This window comes from Balaenoptera borealis (assembly GCF_965194805.1).
Source record: "Balaenoptera borealis genome assembly, chromosome: 17".
In the NCBI taxonomy this organism is placed as follows: Eukaryota; Metazoa; Chordata; class Mammalia; order Artiodactyla; family Balaenopteridae; genus Balaenoptera; species Balaenoptera borealis.
The window spans coordinates 10,966,854-10,980,827 of record NC_138876.1 but is presented as its reverse complement, the minus strand read 5'-3'; the positions used below and the strand labels follow the sequence as shown (position 1 = coordinate 10,980,827).

The following is a 13,974-nucleotide window of genomic DNA, read 5'->3' as shown; positions in this document are numbered from 1 at the left end:
CCCAGCAAGATCCATTTGTTCAGCTATTAATATACTTTATTATTTTTCCACTATGGCAAGAATCTTGCTGTTCCTTTAGTTGATATATCTCTTAGATGGAAAAAAGAAATCATTATCATTTCAGGCATCAAAAAATCCTATTTTCCCTCAAATGCACAGAAAATGGAAGCAAAGTGGGCTTTGCTACGTGAAAAATCCAAACTGAGTATATAGGCTTGGTCCTGTCTCTTTTTCTTCCCATCTATAAAGTTGAATTAAAAAACAGAAAAGACAAAATCACCCATTCAACTGACCTTGAATAAGAATGATATAAGGTACCTAAAGTCAGTGATCAATGCTTCATTTTAAAGTTTCATTTCAACATTCAGATCCTAATATATATATATATATATATATATATATATATATATATATATATATATATATATATATATATATATATATATTAGGATCTAAAAAAAAAAAAAATCTTCCTAGCACTCAATACCTGATATGTGTTTTTCTATTGCCTCCTCTCCCTGCTAGGATGCAAGTTTCATGAGTCCAGTGAGGCCATTGCTGCCTCCCCAGAATCTAGACGTCTGACGGACAACCACCCAGAGCTGATCATCACAGCTCTCCAGGACCTGCTATCTTCCCCACCCCCCAAAGAGGTCCTTGGAGTAAGGAAATCCAGGGTCTCCTCAGTCAGGTCCAGGAAACTTGCAAAACTCTACTCCAAGTGTCACTTTCTGAATCATTTGCCCTTTCTCTGGGCCCCTATGTCTCCATTTGCCCTTTGATACTCAGGCCTTGGCTGGGTCTTCAGCTGGCTCATGTGTCAGGTTGTCCTGACATAGCAGTCACTGTGGCAGCCCAAGAACTCTGCCTGACCCATCTGGGAGCTTCCTGATGCAGCAGGGGAAAGCCACAAACAGAGCTTCAGGACAACAGGACAATGTGACCCTGCTCATCCTGGGGCCCCTGACCCAGCACACACCTCTGGCCTGGCTCTTCAGGGCAACTGCAGTCCTCACAGGCCAATCACAGCATTATTGCAACTGCAGGGGCGCAGGGGTGAACCCAGAGACAAGGCGGAAATGAAACAGACCGGGGGAAGGGGCACAGAAGCATCTTCAAAGAAAAGGAAGGTAGAAAAAGAGAGACCCTGCAGTCTGAGTTCTACCAGCTGATTCTGATTCCAGCTCTCCTCTGTCTCTATCTCCAGCTTTCTACAGTGGTAGGGATACCCAGAGGTATCCCTCCCTCACATCCCCTCCCCCACAGTTCATCCCCCTTCCACTGCCAAGTTGCATCTCTCTGCCAGCAAACCCGGCATAAGATGTGGCCTCTTTACACGAGAGCTCCGTGCCAGTGCCAGGTCTGAGCCTTGGGAGTACTTGCCCTAATAAGACCTGTTAGCAGGCAAAGGCGTTTGCTCAATTAAGGGATAGCTTTCCTTCCAAGAAGGCCATGCTGGCAAAGCCCCAAGTGCTCCAAAGTCTCCCCCGACCCAGCTTTGATGCTCTGATTATCCTATTGTCAGATCAATAGCCCATCTGCTCCTTTGGAGTAGTCTAAGCCATCCTGCGTTAAATTAAAACAGATAGGATCAATCCGCGGTTAATTTCTCCCAACCAAACAATTTATCTTTCTTTTGGATTCCCTAGGAGGGTGAATTATATAATCCTGACACACCATCAGGGCTCTCTGACCAAAGAAAGCCCTGCTACAATGCTTGCCCACTCTCTTTATTAGCAGCTCGACAGTGTGACAAAGCCAGAGATTTATCTGAGAGCGTTATGCAGACCTGGATTGAACCTTGCAAGGTCTCTGCCAGAGCACTGTGGAGGGAAAAAAAGAATCTGAATACCAGTGCATGTTAATAATCTTGGAGGAGGAATGGAGCCCAAATTTGATAAGCTAAGCATAACCTTCTATTTCTGAAGAATTAATTACCATCATTATTTTCTGATAATAATATTTTCTCCACCTAAGGCAAAAATCAGGATACCTTGTACCAAAATGTCAGTGGAAACACAGGATTTAAATCTAAGCTGGAACAAACTGGAGGTAGGGAATGGAGATTATTAACATGCACTGGAACAAACTGGAGGTAGGGAATGGAGGAATATACATTAACAATAGTAGGTATTATTAATACTAATAGTATTATTGGGCTCTTACTATATGCTAACCCATGTAATGCTAAATCCTGTGAAAACTGATGCTTGGATAGGGCAAGAATGAGTAGGTGGTACAGTCAGGATTTATTACCAGGAGGCATGCACAGAAAGCCCTGCCAATTGTTAGAATATTGGGGTACTTCCATACTAGCTGGTAAATAGCAGCTGCCCCAAGCCCTTAAGTGTTTCCTGCATGTAAACCCAGCATACACACATACCTAGTTCCCTAAGCCAGGACACCTGGCCCTGGACCAGTAATGACATAGTAACTCAGTGATTAATACCCGGTCTCAATACACATCAGAGGGTCTCCAACATGCTGCCCCTGTGGTTAGGGCCAACATCCATGACGTGGTTAGTATTTTGATTACTTCTGGTAATTCCAGGATTTATTCCCAGGGTTGCCTGACTTCCAAACTCATATGGTTAACCAGAATGCTCTTGTTCCCAGGGGACCAATGGGACAAAATCTGGAGGATGCTAAGGAAGGAAGGAGGATGGGTCTAGTAAAGCACCCAGTAGATTAATCTGGCCCACCAGTGGTTTAGCTCTCTGGGAGGAATTTCTGCAGTAGGGTGAGAATCATAATAACTAATACCTATTAATCCTTTACCATATGTCTGGCACTGTTTGAGCCCTTACAATTATTATTTCATTTGATCTTCTTGGGAAAGACACTATTGTAGTATGTGATGAAGAAAAGGAGATAAAGAAATAAATGCAGCTGAAGAAAATGCATCTGCTTATCCGGATGTGCAAAAAGGTTGAGTAACTTGCCCAAAGTCAAAGAACTAATAAGAATGTTGCCATGATTCAAACCCAGGCTATGTAGCTGCAGAGCTCAGGCTATCAGCCAGTTCACCGTATTATTTTCCAGAAGGAGAAATAAAAAGGGAAAGAAAGTCCCTCGCAGAGTGAAAGAACAGGCAAGTGTGTCATCTCAGGGACTTGTTCCTGTATCCAGCATCAAGGTTGCTTGCCCTAGAAACAAGGATGTGTGGTGCAGTGACCACCATGGGGAGAGTAAAGCATTCCATCTTGACAGGCAAAAATCCCCCAAGCCTCAGTGTTGACACCCAGTTGTACCAATACTGCGGTAGTTGACATTTGCTGTATTTGCTGCTCAGAATCTTTTCCTTTTTATCCTAGAGATACCACCTTGATTTCCATTTGATGTGCCATCCTTGCTATACTCTCAGTAACAAGGCCAAGGTCCAGCCAATCAGGGATTCTTCTCCCTGCACAGTTTACTGTGTGTTTATGAGATGCGGATGGCTGGAGCTATCATTTGGAGCACCTGGATCCAGCTATGCCTGAACCAGGTGCTCTAAACTTTTCAAGTCATAAAGTCTCTCTTTTCACTAAGGGAGAGCGAGTTGGATTTTTGTCACTTAAAGCAGAAAGAGTCCTGTGTTATATAAGTATATCACTCACAGAGGGGAAAGTTAAGAACAGCTAAGACCAGTTTGCTGAGATATGGGGCCAAGCCCAAAACAACTTATTGAGCAACACCACTCATGAGAACATCCAAAGGATAGCGGCTTTATCTGGCCAATCTATCAGGCCGATCTAGCACAAGAAATACCCTTCATAACCATCTGAAATGGTAAAATAGCCTTAGCTCATCAACTTTGAAAAAGCTTCAGCTGAAAAAAATGGCAGAAACTTTTTTTATGGGGAAAAGGAAGGAAGAATGGCAGAGATTGAGCTCATAGACTAGGACCAGAAAGCAGCAAGATACCATGGCCTGTTGAATGGGAGGATTCCCAGTTCTTTCTAGGTGTGCTGTCACCCTGCATCAGTCGGGCCCCAGTTGGGAACACAGATTTTAACAGAGAAAATTAATATGGGCAGTTGGTTACAAAGTTATTGGGAGGATTGACAAATAAAAAATGGGAATGATAATACAATGAAAATATGGCAGCAAGCAGCTACAATAGAGCTGATTAATGGGAAGACGTTGGGGTCATCAGAAGCCAGAAACTCGGAGAAGTGGCTTCAGGGAGCTAGAACTCAGACCCTCTGGAAAGGGGGTACTGGCTGGCTGCTTCTTCCCTTCAGGAGCTTGGAGGAAGAGCCCTGTGGAACTCAGTTTCAGTCCTGTAAGGAAGAAATGCTGCCAGGCACCCTCTGAGGAATGCAATGAAACTATGAAGTGTGGAAAGAGGCTGGAAACTGGAATTAATTGCACTCCTGGGACGGAGGGCTATTGCTGGGATAGCATGGAGAGGAATAGCAACAAACAGAAAGAAGCAAGTCCCCACTCTCTCCTCCTGCCTTCTGGTTTACCTCGAGTGCCCCTATTGGGAGAAACTAACAGGGAGCCAACAGCAAAGAAGAAATAGAATTTGCAGATTTCAAACCCTAGCATCGCAGAGCAGAATATGGAATTGTCGATTTGGAGCTGAGAGACAATAGCTTAAAAATTAGCATATACCTACCCATCCGAAAGCAGTCTGCCAAGCAAGGTTGCAGAATTGTTCTGAAAGCCATTGTATCAGATAAAATAATAACGCTGAACATGGCTAACATTTATTGAGCACTTGATCTATATAAAGTACTGTACTATGCATATAACATAGATTCGTTTATTAATCCTCACAACCCTAGGTGTAGATACCGTCATGATTTTTATTTTATGGACAAGAAAAAAACTGAGGGCAGTTATGTTTTCAACGTCACTCAGAATTCAAGTATTTTAACCCACAGCCTATCTACTTAACCATTACAAGTAACTAGTCTAATTCACCTCTTCTAAGAAGACTTTCCAACATGCTATTTCCAACTAGATTGAATTTCTCCCTCCTCCATATTCTCATTATACGTTATTGTGTCTGTCACTTGTTGAATTTAGTTAAATAAAGTGAGCATAGCCATTGATTGCAAACCCAGGTCCTTCCGGCCCTCTCGTAACTGACAGACTGTACATGGGTATGCACAGACTCCTGGAGTAGTATTTCCTTTATTTCATGAAACCCCTTTCTTTGTTTCCATCTCTATTCACTGTATTAGGTGATCTGAACTTTATATGGATTACAGCCAATGCACATACACAATTAGCCTTGAAAATGCTCTAGAACCAACCATGTCCCACATTGGACATCGACAAAGCCCAAAATTACCTTAGGTTCTCTAAATTACTCTAACTTCAGTTGATCTCAGATAGACTGGGTGATGTGTCCAGTTATCTCAACCATAAGACAAGCAAAGGATCTTATGTCAACTCTACCCAAACCCCAGGAGGAAGAAATTCTTTGATTTTCTCTGCTGTTTCTTTCTTTCACTTGTCCTAAATCACAGCTTTCCCCCAGATTAGAACTAAGGGTATTTGGGGTGTGATTGGCCAGGGTCAGATCTGGCAGTGGTGTGGGCATTGGCTACAACATACATGCTGCTGGAGACCCAGTTCAGCCTGAAAAGCCTGTGGTTTGGTTATTCCTGGTCCTCTGGATGCCATAGGCACACATCTAACATTTAAGGTGCACTAATCTCATAACAAACAGTAAAATGACCATAGGAAAACCAGGCCAATAGATCTCCACGACCCACAATCAATTCATTCAAGGTCACAGAGACCAATACATCATTTAGACAAGTCATTGACCTCCACGCACCTCAGTCTGACCTTCTCCAACACAATGCCACTATTATTGATTATTGTTACTGTGAAAACCTAGAGAATCTTGGACTGAGGGTCAGAAACCCAGGCTTCTAGGCATATCCAAACCTGTGCCATAACCCTGGGCAAGTCACTTCCCATATCAGAACTTTCCCATGCATAAAAATGAAATACTTAGACCAGTTCTAATTATTTGGGTTTCTATTATTTGGGGATTCAAAAACGAATGTGAATGCCTCCATCCCTTAAAAACATAAAATCTCATTGCCTTTGACAAGAGTCGTGCACATGGAACTGATGATGGTGGAATCATGGCAGCTCAGAGGCTGAAGGAATTCCTATTTAGAGAGTGACAATCTAGGTTCCTCGAGCAGAAGTGTTCAGCCCAAATTCATACCCTGGGAGACCTTGGACTTCAAGTCAGCTCTCCAGACTGCCCATACTGAATTGTTTATTCCAGAGTCACGCTTCTTGGCACACATGTCAGAGTCCAGCAACAATGCACTACCATTCGCTATTCCATTCTCACCAAAAATATCTGAAACTGTAGAGCAGCAGATAAGCAATATTCACTCATTCAACAAAGATTTATTAAGTACCAATTTGAATTTTGCTTCTAATATCAACAGCCAAAAATGTAGCCAGTGCTCAGCGGGGCGCTAACCATCAGCTTGGCTCTCTTGGATTGTATAACCACTTGCTTGCAAGAGTCTGAATTATAGTAACCATCAGTAATGTGGGATTTTTGCTGGTGCCAAGCTTATGTCCTTGGTGATACTGGAAAGGTAGTTAACTTCTTCCTACTTCCTTTAATCCTTGTCAGAATTCAATTCCAAAAATCTTCCAGAAACCCAAACTAGGGAATGATATCAAGAGTTTGGAACTGATTGATATAATCAGATTTGGCACAATCTTTGGATCAAACCCTACCCCTTGCAGTGAGGACAGAGCTGCCTAGAGGTGCACTTGCTCAGGGAGGGGAAGAGTCCCCACTTAGCAGGTGCTAGAAAAGTCTAAGGCCCTACACAGAGGGCAGAAAGGCCTTGTTCTAATATACCCCCCTTACCCCAAGTCAGTTACTTCTGTGTTCCTTTTTTCCATTTCACAGTTCAAAATCAGTCATTTATTCATTCAACAAAATTTTTTTGAGCACCTAGTATGTGCCAAGCACTAGTCCAGTCCTGAGAACACTCTGGTGAGCCAAAGAGGATAGCACCCACCTCGGTGGATCTCTATGTTCTTACCTCACCTCTGGGAAGCCTTAGGATGCACTGCCTCTCATTAGAGCAAAGTCCATTCTTCTGCCCTTGGATCTTCTGTGGTACTATGTTACTCACTTTGGACAGCCTCTTTCATGTTGTATTTTCATTAAGTGTGTTGTGTCCATCTCCCCTTCTACACTTGGATCACCTCAAGGACAGGTACTGAGATTAGTTTCTCTGTATCCCTTGTACCTAACATAAAATCTGTCATATAATAAGAACTCAATCTTTGCCTTAAGCATCTGATTTATTTGTCTTGATTTCAACTCTCCCTGTTGTGATTAGATTGGTCTAAACCCTTCCCATCATCCCATGTGCCCTCACCCACCGAGAACAGTGTCGTGAAGCAGACAACAGGCTAATAATAATTTTGTAGCCTTAGAAGCATACAATGCTTTACAGTTCACCTGGCCAATTCACATGTATGATTTTGTGCCATCCTCTCGGAGCATAGAAAGGACAGTTGTATACAGAGAAACATATAAAGTTCAGTGGGGATGGGAAGTTATGCTTCAGTCAAGGCCATAGCCAGGTAAAAGAAGAGAGACAGAGTGGATGGTTACAGACCAGTAAAGAGTCACTTCTCCTCCCTCTAGCTGATTCTTTCGGTAGCTTGTTTGCTCGGAGCACAACAGCATCATGTGGTCCACGTGTTCCCAGGAGGTGGAAATTGAAATCATCATGGCTACTATACACAAAGGCCAGTGGGGAATGGAGATGACTCTTGGTGGAGGCAAAGGTGACAATCGGCCATGTCCAAGATTTAGCAGAAGAGAAAGATGGGAGGCTAAACCTGCATGCAATATCCACGTCAGTCTCATGGTCCCACTCGGAACAAGGAAAACTGTCAATGATTGAGGCTGAGAAGACCAAGTGGACAGATGGGTATTCCAAGAATTTTCAAAGTCAAAATTGGCCCTCATAATATACAATCTATGGCTTATGTAGAATTCTTGATAAACTCTTGGTTACGTCACTAAGGTATATGTTTTTATCCTTTATGTCAAATCATTCCAGCAGGGTTGATGAAGAGTTATTATTATTATTATTATTCACTGAGAAGGCCAGTGAACAATGGCAGAGATAGGGGTGCCAAATGCAAAGCAACCCTATAAGCTAGATATTGATTGTCCCCATTTACAAATGAGAAGAGTGAAACTTGAAGGTGTTGGTATCTTGCCCAAGAGCACATAGCTTATAAGAGACAAAGCCAGCAAATAGACCTAGGATGACTAAATTCAAATCTTACCCCTTTCTCTATCACTGTCCCTGAGCAATCCTCATCAACTCTTGTGTTCAACAAACATTTATTAAGAAGTACCTTTATGGAACTTTGAGCTTGAGGAGCTTAAAATAAAAAGAAAACCATGGATGTCCCTTTCTTTCTGATCCGTTAATGCATCCAGGACATTAACCTACACCTCCCTAAAAGATTCAACTCCCCAGGCACAGTCATTCAGGGACAGAAAAAGATTGATACCATACATCCAAAAAATAAAAAAGGCTTCAATCGGCTGTCAGAACTTTAATTAAAACACTTATAGATCAACTTCACTGCAGCAAATTGTCTATGCCACTATTACTATAGCAAGATGGATGTGCGCTGGGAAAACAGACAGAGAACTCTCCCCTGGACTAATGTGTAATTTCATAGCCATTGATTTTTTTACTTTGAAAATTCTTCCCTGGCTCTTGGGAACTGGAACTTGTTCTGGGTGACCTGGCAGCAATGTTACTTTTTTTTTTCTTTTATGAAAGTGGAAGACCATTTCCTACGCCCATTCACATTTTATCTTCATCGCCCTGATTCAGAACCAAACTGAAGTTGTGTGGGATCACTGAGGGCCCCAAATAGAAGCTTCTGAGGGGACAGGGTGAAGAGAGGGGGCTTGAGTAGGAGAAAGGAAAATGTACAAAGAAAAAAGAAAGACCAGAGGGAGGAAATGAATAAGAAATGAGAGAGAGAACTAGGAAAGGTAAGTTAAATATTTTCATAAGATTGTTATTACCGTCTGAAAATAGATTCATTTAAATTATAACTTCAAGTAAAAAAGTACTAGAAATTGGAGAAAATTTTTAAAATCATTCACCTAATTCACTGCACAATGCTGCCTCAAGGTAATGACTTATGGGTGATTTTCTTGATTATAATTTCAAAAACTTCTAAATTGAGATTTTTAAAAATTCAAGTAAAAATAGCAATCAGTACAAGAATTGTTTAGTTTAGGGGAACTCTACTCAAATCCAACTCCTTCTGACTCCTCCAAATCCAACATCCTGGCCCAGTGGTTCTCAACTAGGGGAGATTTTGCACCCAGGTGACATTTGGCAATGTCCGGAGACATTTTGGGTTGTCCCAACTGGGAGGAAGGGGTACTACTGGCATCGGTGAGCAGAGGCCAGGGATGCTGGTAAACATCCTACAATGCACAGGACAGCCCCAGTAAAAGAATTATTCAGCCCAAAATGTCAATCGTGCTGAGGCTGAGAAACCCTGCTCTAATCCAAGCGACCATAATCTCTCACCTGGTACTCAGCTGCCTCCTCTCTGATTCTCTGCTTCCATCTTTCTTCCCTGTAGTCTATTCTTCACAAAGCAGCTAGAAGGAGGTCAGATTAGGTCACCACTTTGTTCAGACCTCTCCCAGGGTTTCCCATCACACTTAGAATAAAAAGCAAAGCCCTTTAACACATCTGCTTCTATGACCACACCACCCATCACCAATCACTGGTCCCTTGCTCACGCTGCCTGCAGCCACACTGGTCACCTTGCTGTTTCCTGGACACGCCAAGCACACACACCCACTCAGGCATTTGGGCTTGCTATCCTGTCTCCTAGATATTCACGGGCTTATTCTTACTGCTTTCAGATCTCTGCTCAAAGGCCACTGCATCTAAAAGGCTTTTCCTTTTCTATCACTGTATCTAAAGTATCACTCACTATCCATCCCATAATTCTGCCTTACTTGTTTTCATATCATGTTAGTAGCTCCCACACATACTGTTCCAGATAAACAGAACCAATAGGATGTATATCACAGATAGACAGATGGATAGATGGATAGATAGATAGATAGAAGAGATAGATAGAAGATAAAGGTATCTTATGAAATTGGCTCAAGCAATTATGGGGGTTGGTAAGTCTGAAATCTGCAGAGCAGGCGGGTAGGCTAGAGACCCAGGAAAGAGTTGATGTTGCAGTCTGGAGACTGAAGGTGATCTGGCAGAATCCCTTCTTCTTTGTGAGACCTCATTCTTTTCTCTTAAAGCCTTCAACTGATTGGATGAGGCTCACTCACATAATAGAGGCTAAACTGCTTTACTAAACGTCTACTACTTAAATGTTAAGCAAATCTAAAAGACACTTTCACAGCAACATCTAGACTAGTATTTGACCAAAAACTGGGTATCATGACCTAGCTACGTTGACACATTAAAATTAACCATCCCCTGTACTTTATTTACTTTTCAGCTGCAACAGAAGGCTAGCTCCATAAGAACAGGAACTTATCTGTCTCATTAACTGTTATTTCCCCATTGCCTAGCACAGTGCCTGCACAAGGCGAGTACTCAATACATGTGTTGAACACATCGTGATAAACTGTTTGACCTCAAAAAGTCAGCTTGCCTGATTAACTGGTTGTATCGTTGAATCAAGTAGGTCAGTGTTTAAACTACCCTGGTATAAGGGAGCCAACTCAGACTTTACAATCTGTGAGGCACAAACTTAAATGCCACCTTCACCACTTCAGGGCTCCCAAAAGCCATGCATGGTGATGGTCACACAGTCTCAGGAATGTGGGAGATGGCAGGTGGGCAAAAATAGATCCCCCCGACGGTTGAAGAAACAGGAGAGCTAAGCGCTGAAGGGGTGAATGCAACACCAAAGAGTTGGAAATGTAAGTGGAGGGGAGGGAAGAAGAGCTGGCTGCTTCTGAAAGAGGAAGCACTGCTCATGGAGAACGCAGAGCAAGTCCATATGGACTGTGTTTAAAATCCTGCCACTGACCAAGGTAACTGAGCAGATTCCCTGACAGCTCAAGGACACTGCTCCATGGGGGAGCGGCCATATGCTGTGCAAGCCACGTGATGTTGACAAACGCAACCAAGAGCAAGCATAAAAAGGAATACAAAAGCCATCCCTACCCCCTCCAAATATACACACATGCACGCGCGTGCACACACACACACACACACACACACACACAAACTGCCCCAGCGAAACAGATAGAGTGTGAACTTCTACAGCACACCTAACTCAGAAAAACCATCATTAAACCAGGGCTTTGAGTGTGTGTTGCTGAGCAGAAGACTCTAGAGCTTGTCTCCCTACCTCCGTCCTCTGCACCTATAAACACTTCCTCCTCTCCCTGCCTCCTGATAGAGTCTTAACCTTGGATTATGTACCTGATTCCTCTGAGCCACAGTTTCCGCATCTGTAAATTGGGAGCTATAATTCATCCTCTGCAATGATGGCCTAAGGTGAAATCAAATATCGTATGTGAGAGTGCTTAACGTAGGGTCTTGCACATAGTAGGGGCTCTAAATGAATACAGCCCCGATTTTTCCGGGCCTTTCCCGTCCCTGGGCACAGATGGGACTGTGGGAGAAGTACCAGCTCATAGCTCACTCTACCGCCTTCCTCGCTTGCACCATACTTCAGCCCCATTTACAATGTCACCATTTATGATTAAGAGACCCCAGCAGGTACCTCCCACTGCTCTTGAATATGCCTGTCTATCTCCACTGCACTCAACATCTCTGTGTTCTTCCACCGCTTGCAGGTTCCCTTATCTCGCTGCTGGATGTGAAGCCAGCTGAGGACACCTCACCACTGCACCTGCTTCCGGTGCCCTGGGAGAGAGGGGTGATGTCCACGACGAGGGTGCTGCTTGTGAGTGCTCCTGAAGCTGCCAGCATTCAAGGTTCTGGAGGAAAGCTGCATTCCCTGCACAAGTGGATCACCAGGCCAAAAATGGCCCTATCCCACTCCATTCATATTTCCTACCACTTCCTAGCTGGGAGCCTTCAGACAGGTTATTTCATGTCTCCTCATTTCTCTAGTTGTTAAATAGGCTTGAAAAATACTTACCCCACTGAGCTGGACGGAGGAAACAATGGGGAACATATATGCATGCAAATGCATCAGATACAGACGGTACCCAATCTCTACTGGCAGCCAGCCCTTGCCTTCCTCACCTTCTTTTCCAGGAATGAGAAAACTGGACATTGAGCAAAGACACTTGTATCCCATTGTCTCACAGACAGTTTTAAGGAAAGAATCCCTTTTGTTTCTTCCTGGGTGCTTGCTATGGACGAATGTTTGTGGCCTCCCAAAATTCCTATGTTGAAGCCCCAGTATGATGGTATTTAGAGGTAGGGGCTTTGGGAGGTGGAACCCTCATGAGTAGGATTAATGTCCATGTAAAAAGACACAAGAATGATATCTCTCTCTCTCTCTCTCTCTCTCTCTCTCTCTCTCATTCTCTCTCGGCCATGTGAGGACACAGCAAGAAGGCAGCCATCTGTAAGCCAGGAAGAGAGCTCTCACCACAACTCAACCATCCTGGCACCCGGATGTTGGACTTCCCAGCCTCCAGACTGTAAGAAATAAATGTTTGTTGTTTAAGCTACCCAGTCTATAGTATTCTATTATAGCAACCCAAACTGAATAGGACAGGGCTTTTGCATGGGACTTGAGGTTGGGACAGGAACTGACTTCTGCAAAGGACACCGTGATGTCCAGGTCTCCCACAAATAGGGACAATTAACACACACACACACACACACACACACACAATCTTCCTTTTTCAGTCCACAAAAAGAACAGAGAAAGAAAGAGAAAAGAGAGCCTAAAATAAACAAAACAAAGCAAACATCATGCTAATTGTCTCATTCCATCTGCACACTAGGCATGCCCAGAATTTCTGATTCTCAGTTCAGGCTCAAGGATGCCTCTTGCAAAATGAACCTCCTTCCTACTCATCATCAAGCCAGAGCCAGGCTGCTCATTAGCAGATCTCTGGAGTAGTTACACCGTAAAGTGAAGCTGAATCCCCACCACACACCCAGCCAGATGACTTAAATATCCAGCCCCTCATCCAATTTTGAGTTCTGCAGGTCTTTGAACACCCATGCTGCACATCTGAGGCATGTAAACCCAGTGCTAAGTCATACTGAAACAAACAAGGCAGCTGGTCAACTGCACAGGGTAGGAGGAACACCAGCCCGGATATCACTGAGAGGTCAGGGGGGTGATGAAGCAAACAGATCATAATGACAGCACCAATAGTGACATTACTGTTACCAGTTAGAGTTGAGAAAACTGAAGCACACTCAAGTTATATGGCCAAGGTCATACTAGTAGAAGTAGCAGAGCTAGGCACAAACACTGACCCTAAAGCCCATGCCTTACCTCTTAGGGATAAGGGAGGAGTCTGGAGAGAGAATTTAGGGGATCTGTGTATTTGGCTGGGAAAATAATTACATCTTAATTTGCATTCGTCTCTAACTGAAATTTAGCATTTCCATCAAGTTTGAATGTAAGTAACAAATCACAGTATTATTAACAGTAACTGTAAATGTTATCAGTGAAAATCATAGATATTTTTATATCACATTGCAATTGTTGTAAACATCACAAAATGCCATTTCTACTTATTACCACTTCAAAATTATAGTAGTTATTAAATTTGCTGCTAGAGCTTGTTATTTGATGTGTTAATAAAGAAGCCCCCGTATCATTATAACGCAAATGCTTTTTTAAATATTTTGATGACTGTATTTAAATATAATTGGTTTATTTTGAACTTTATAACGCGTATTTTAATATATACTATAATACGTATTATTTCATGTTTATTATAATGTAATAAATATCATTTGATTCACTTAAAAATATCATTCTATGCGACTGACAAGGGTTTAA

At 42.9% G+C, this 13,974-nt stretch overlaps 1 long non-coding RNA gene across 1 annotated transcript; it reads left to right on the top strand.

The window, feature by feature from the left end:
* Positions 1-436: 436 nt before the first annotated feature.
* Positions 437-2,426, top strand: LOC309614975. The gene is made up of 2 exons (XR_014236484.1): positions 437-2,052; positions 2,096-2,426. It is a non-coding gene; the product is annotated as an uncharacterized lncRNA (long non-coding RNA).
* Positions 2,427-13,974: the final 11,548 nt, after the last annotated feature.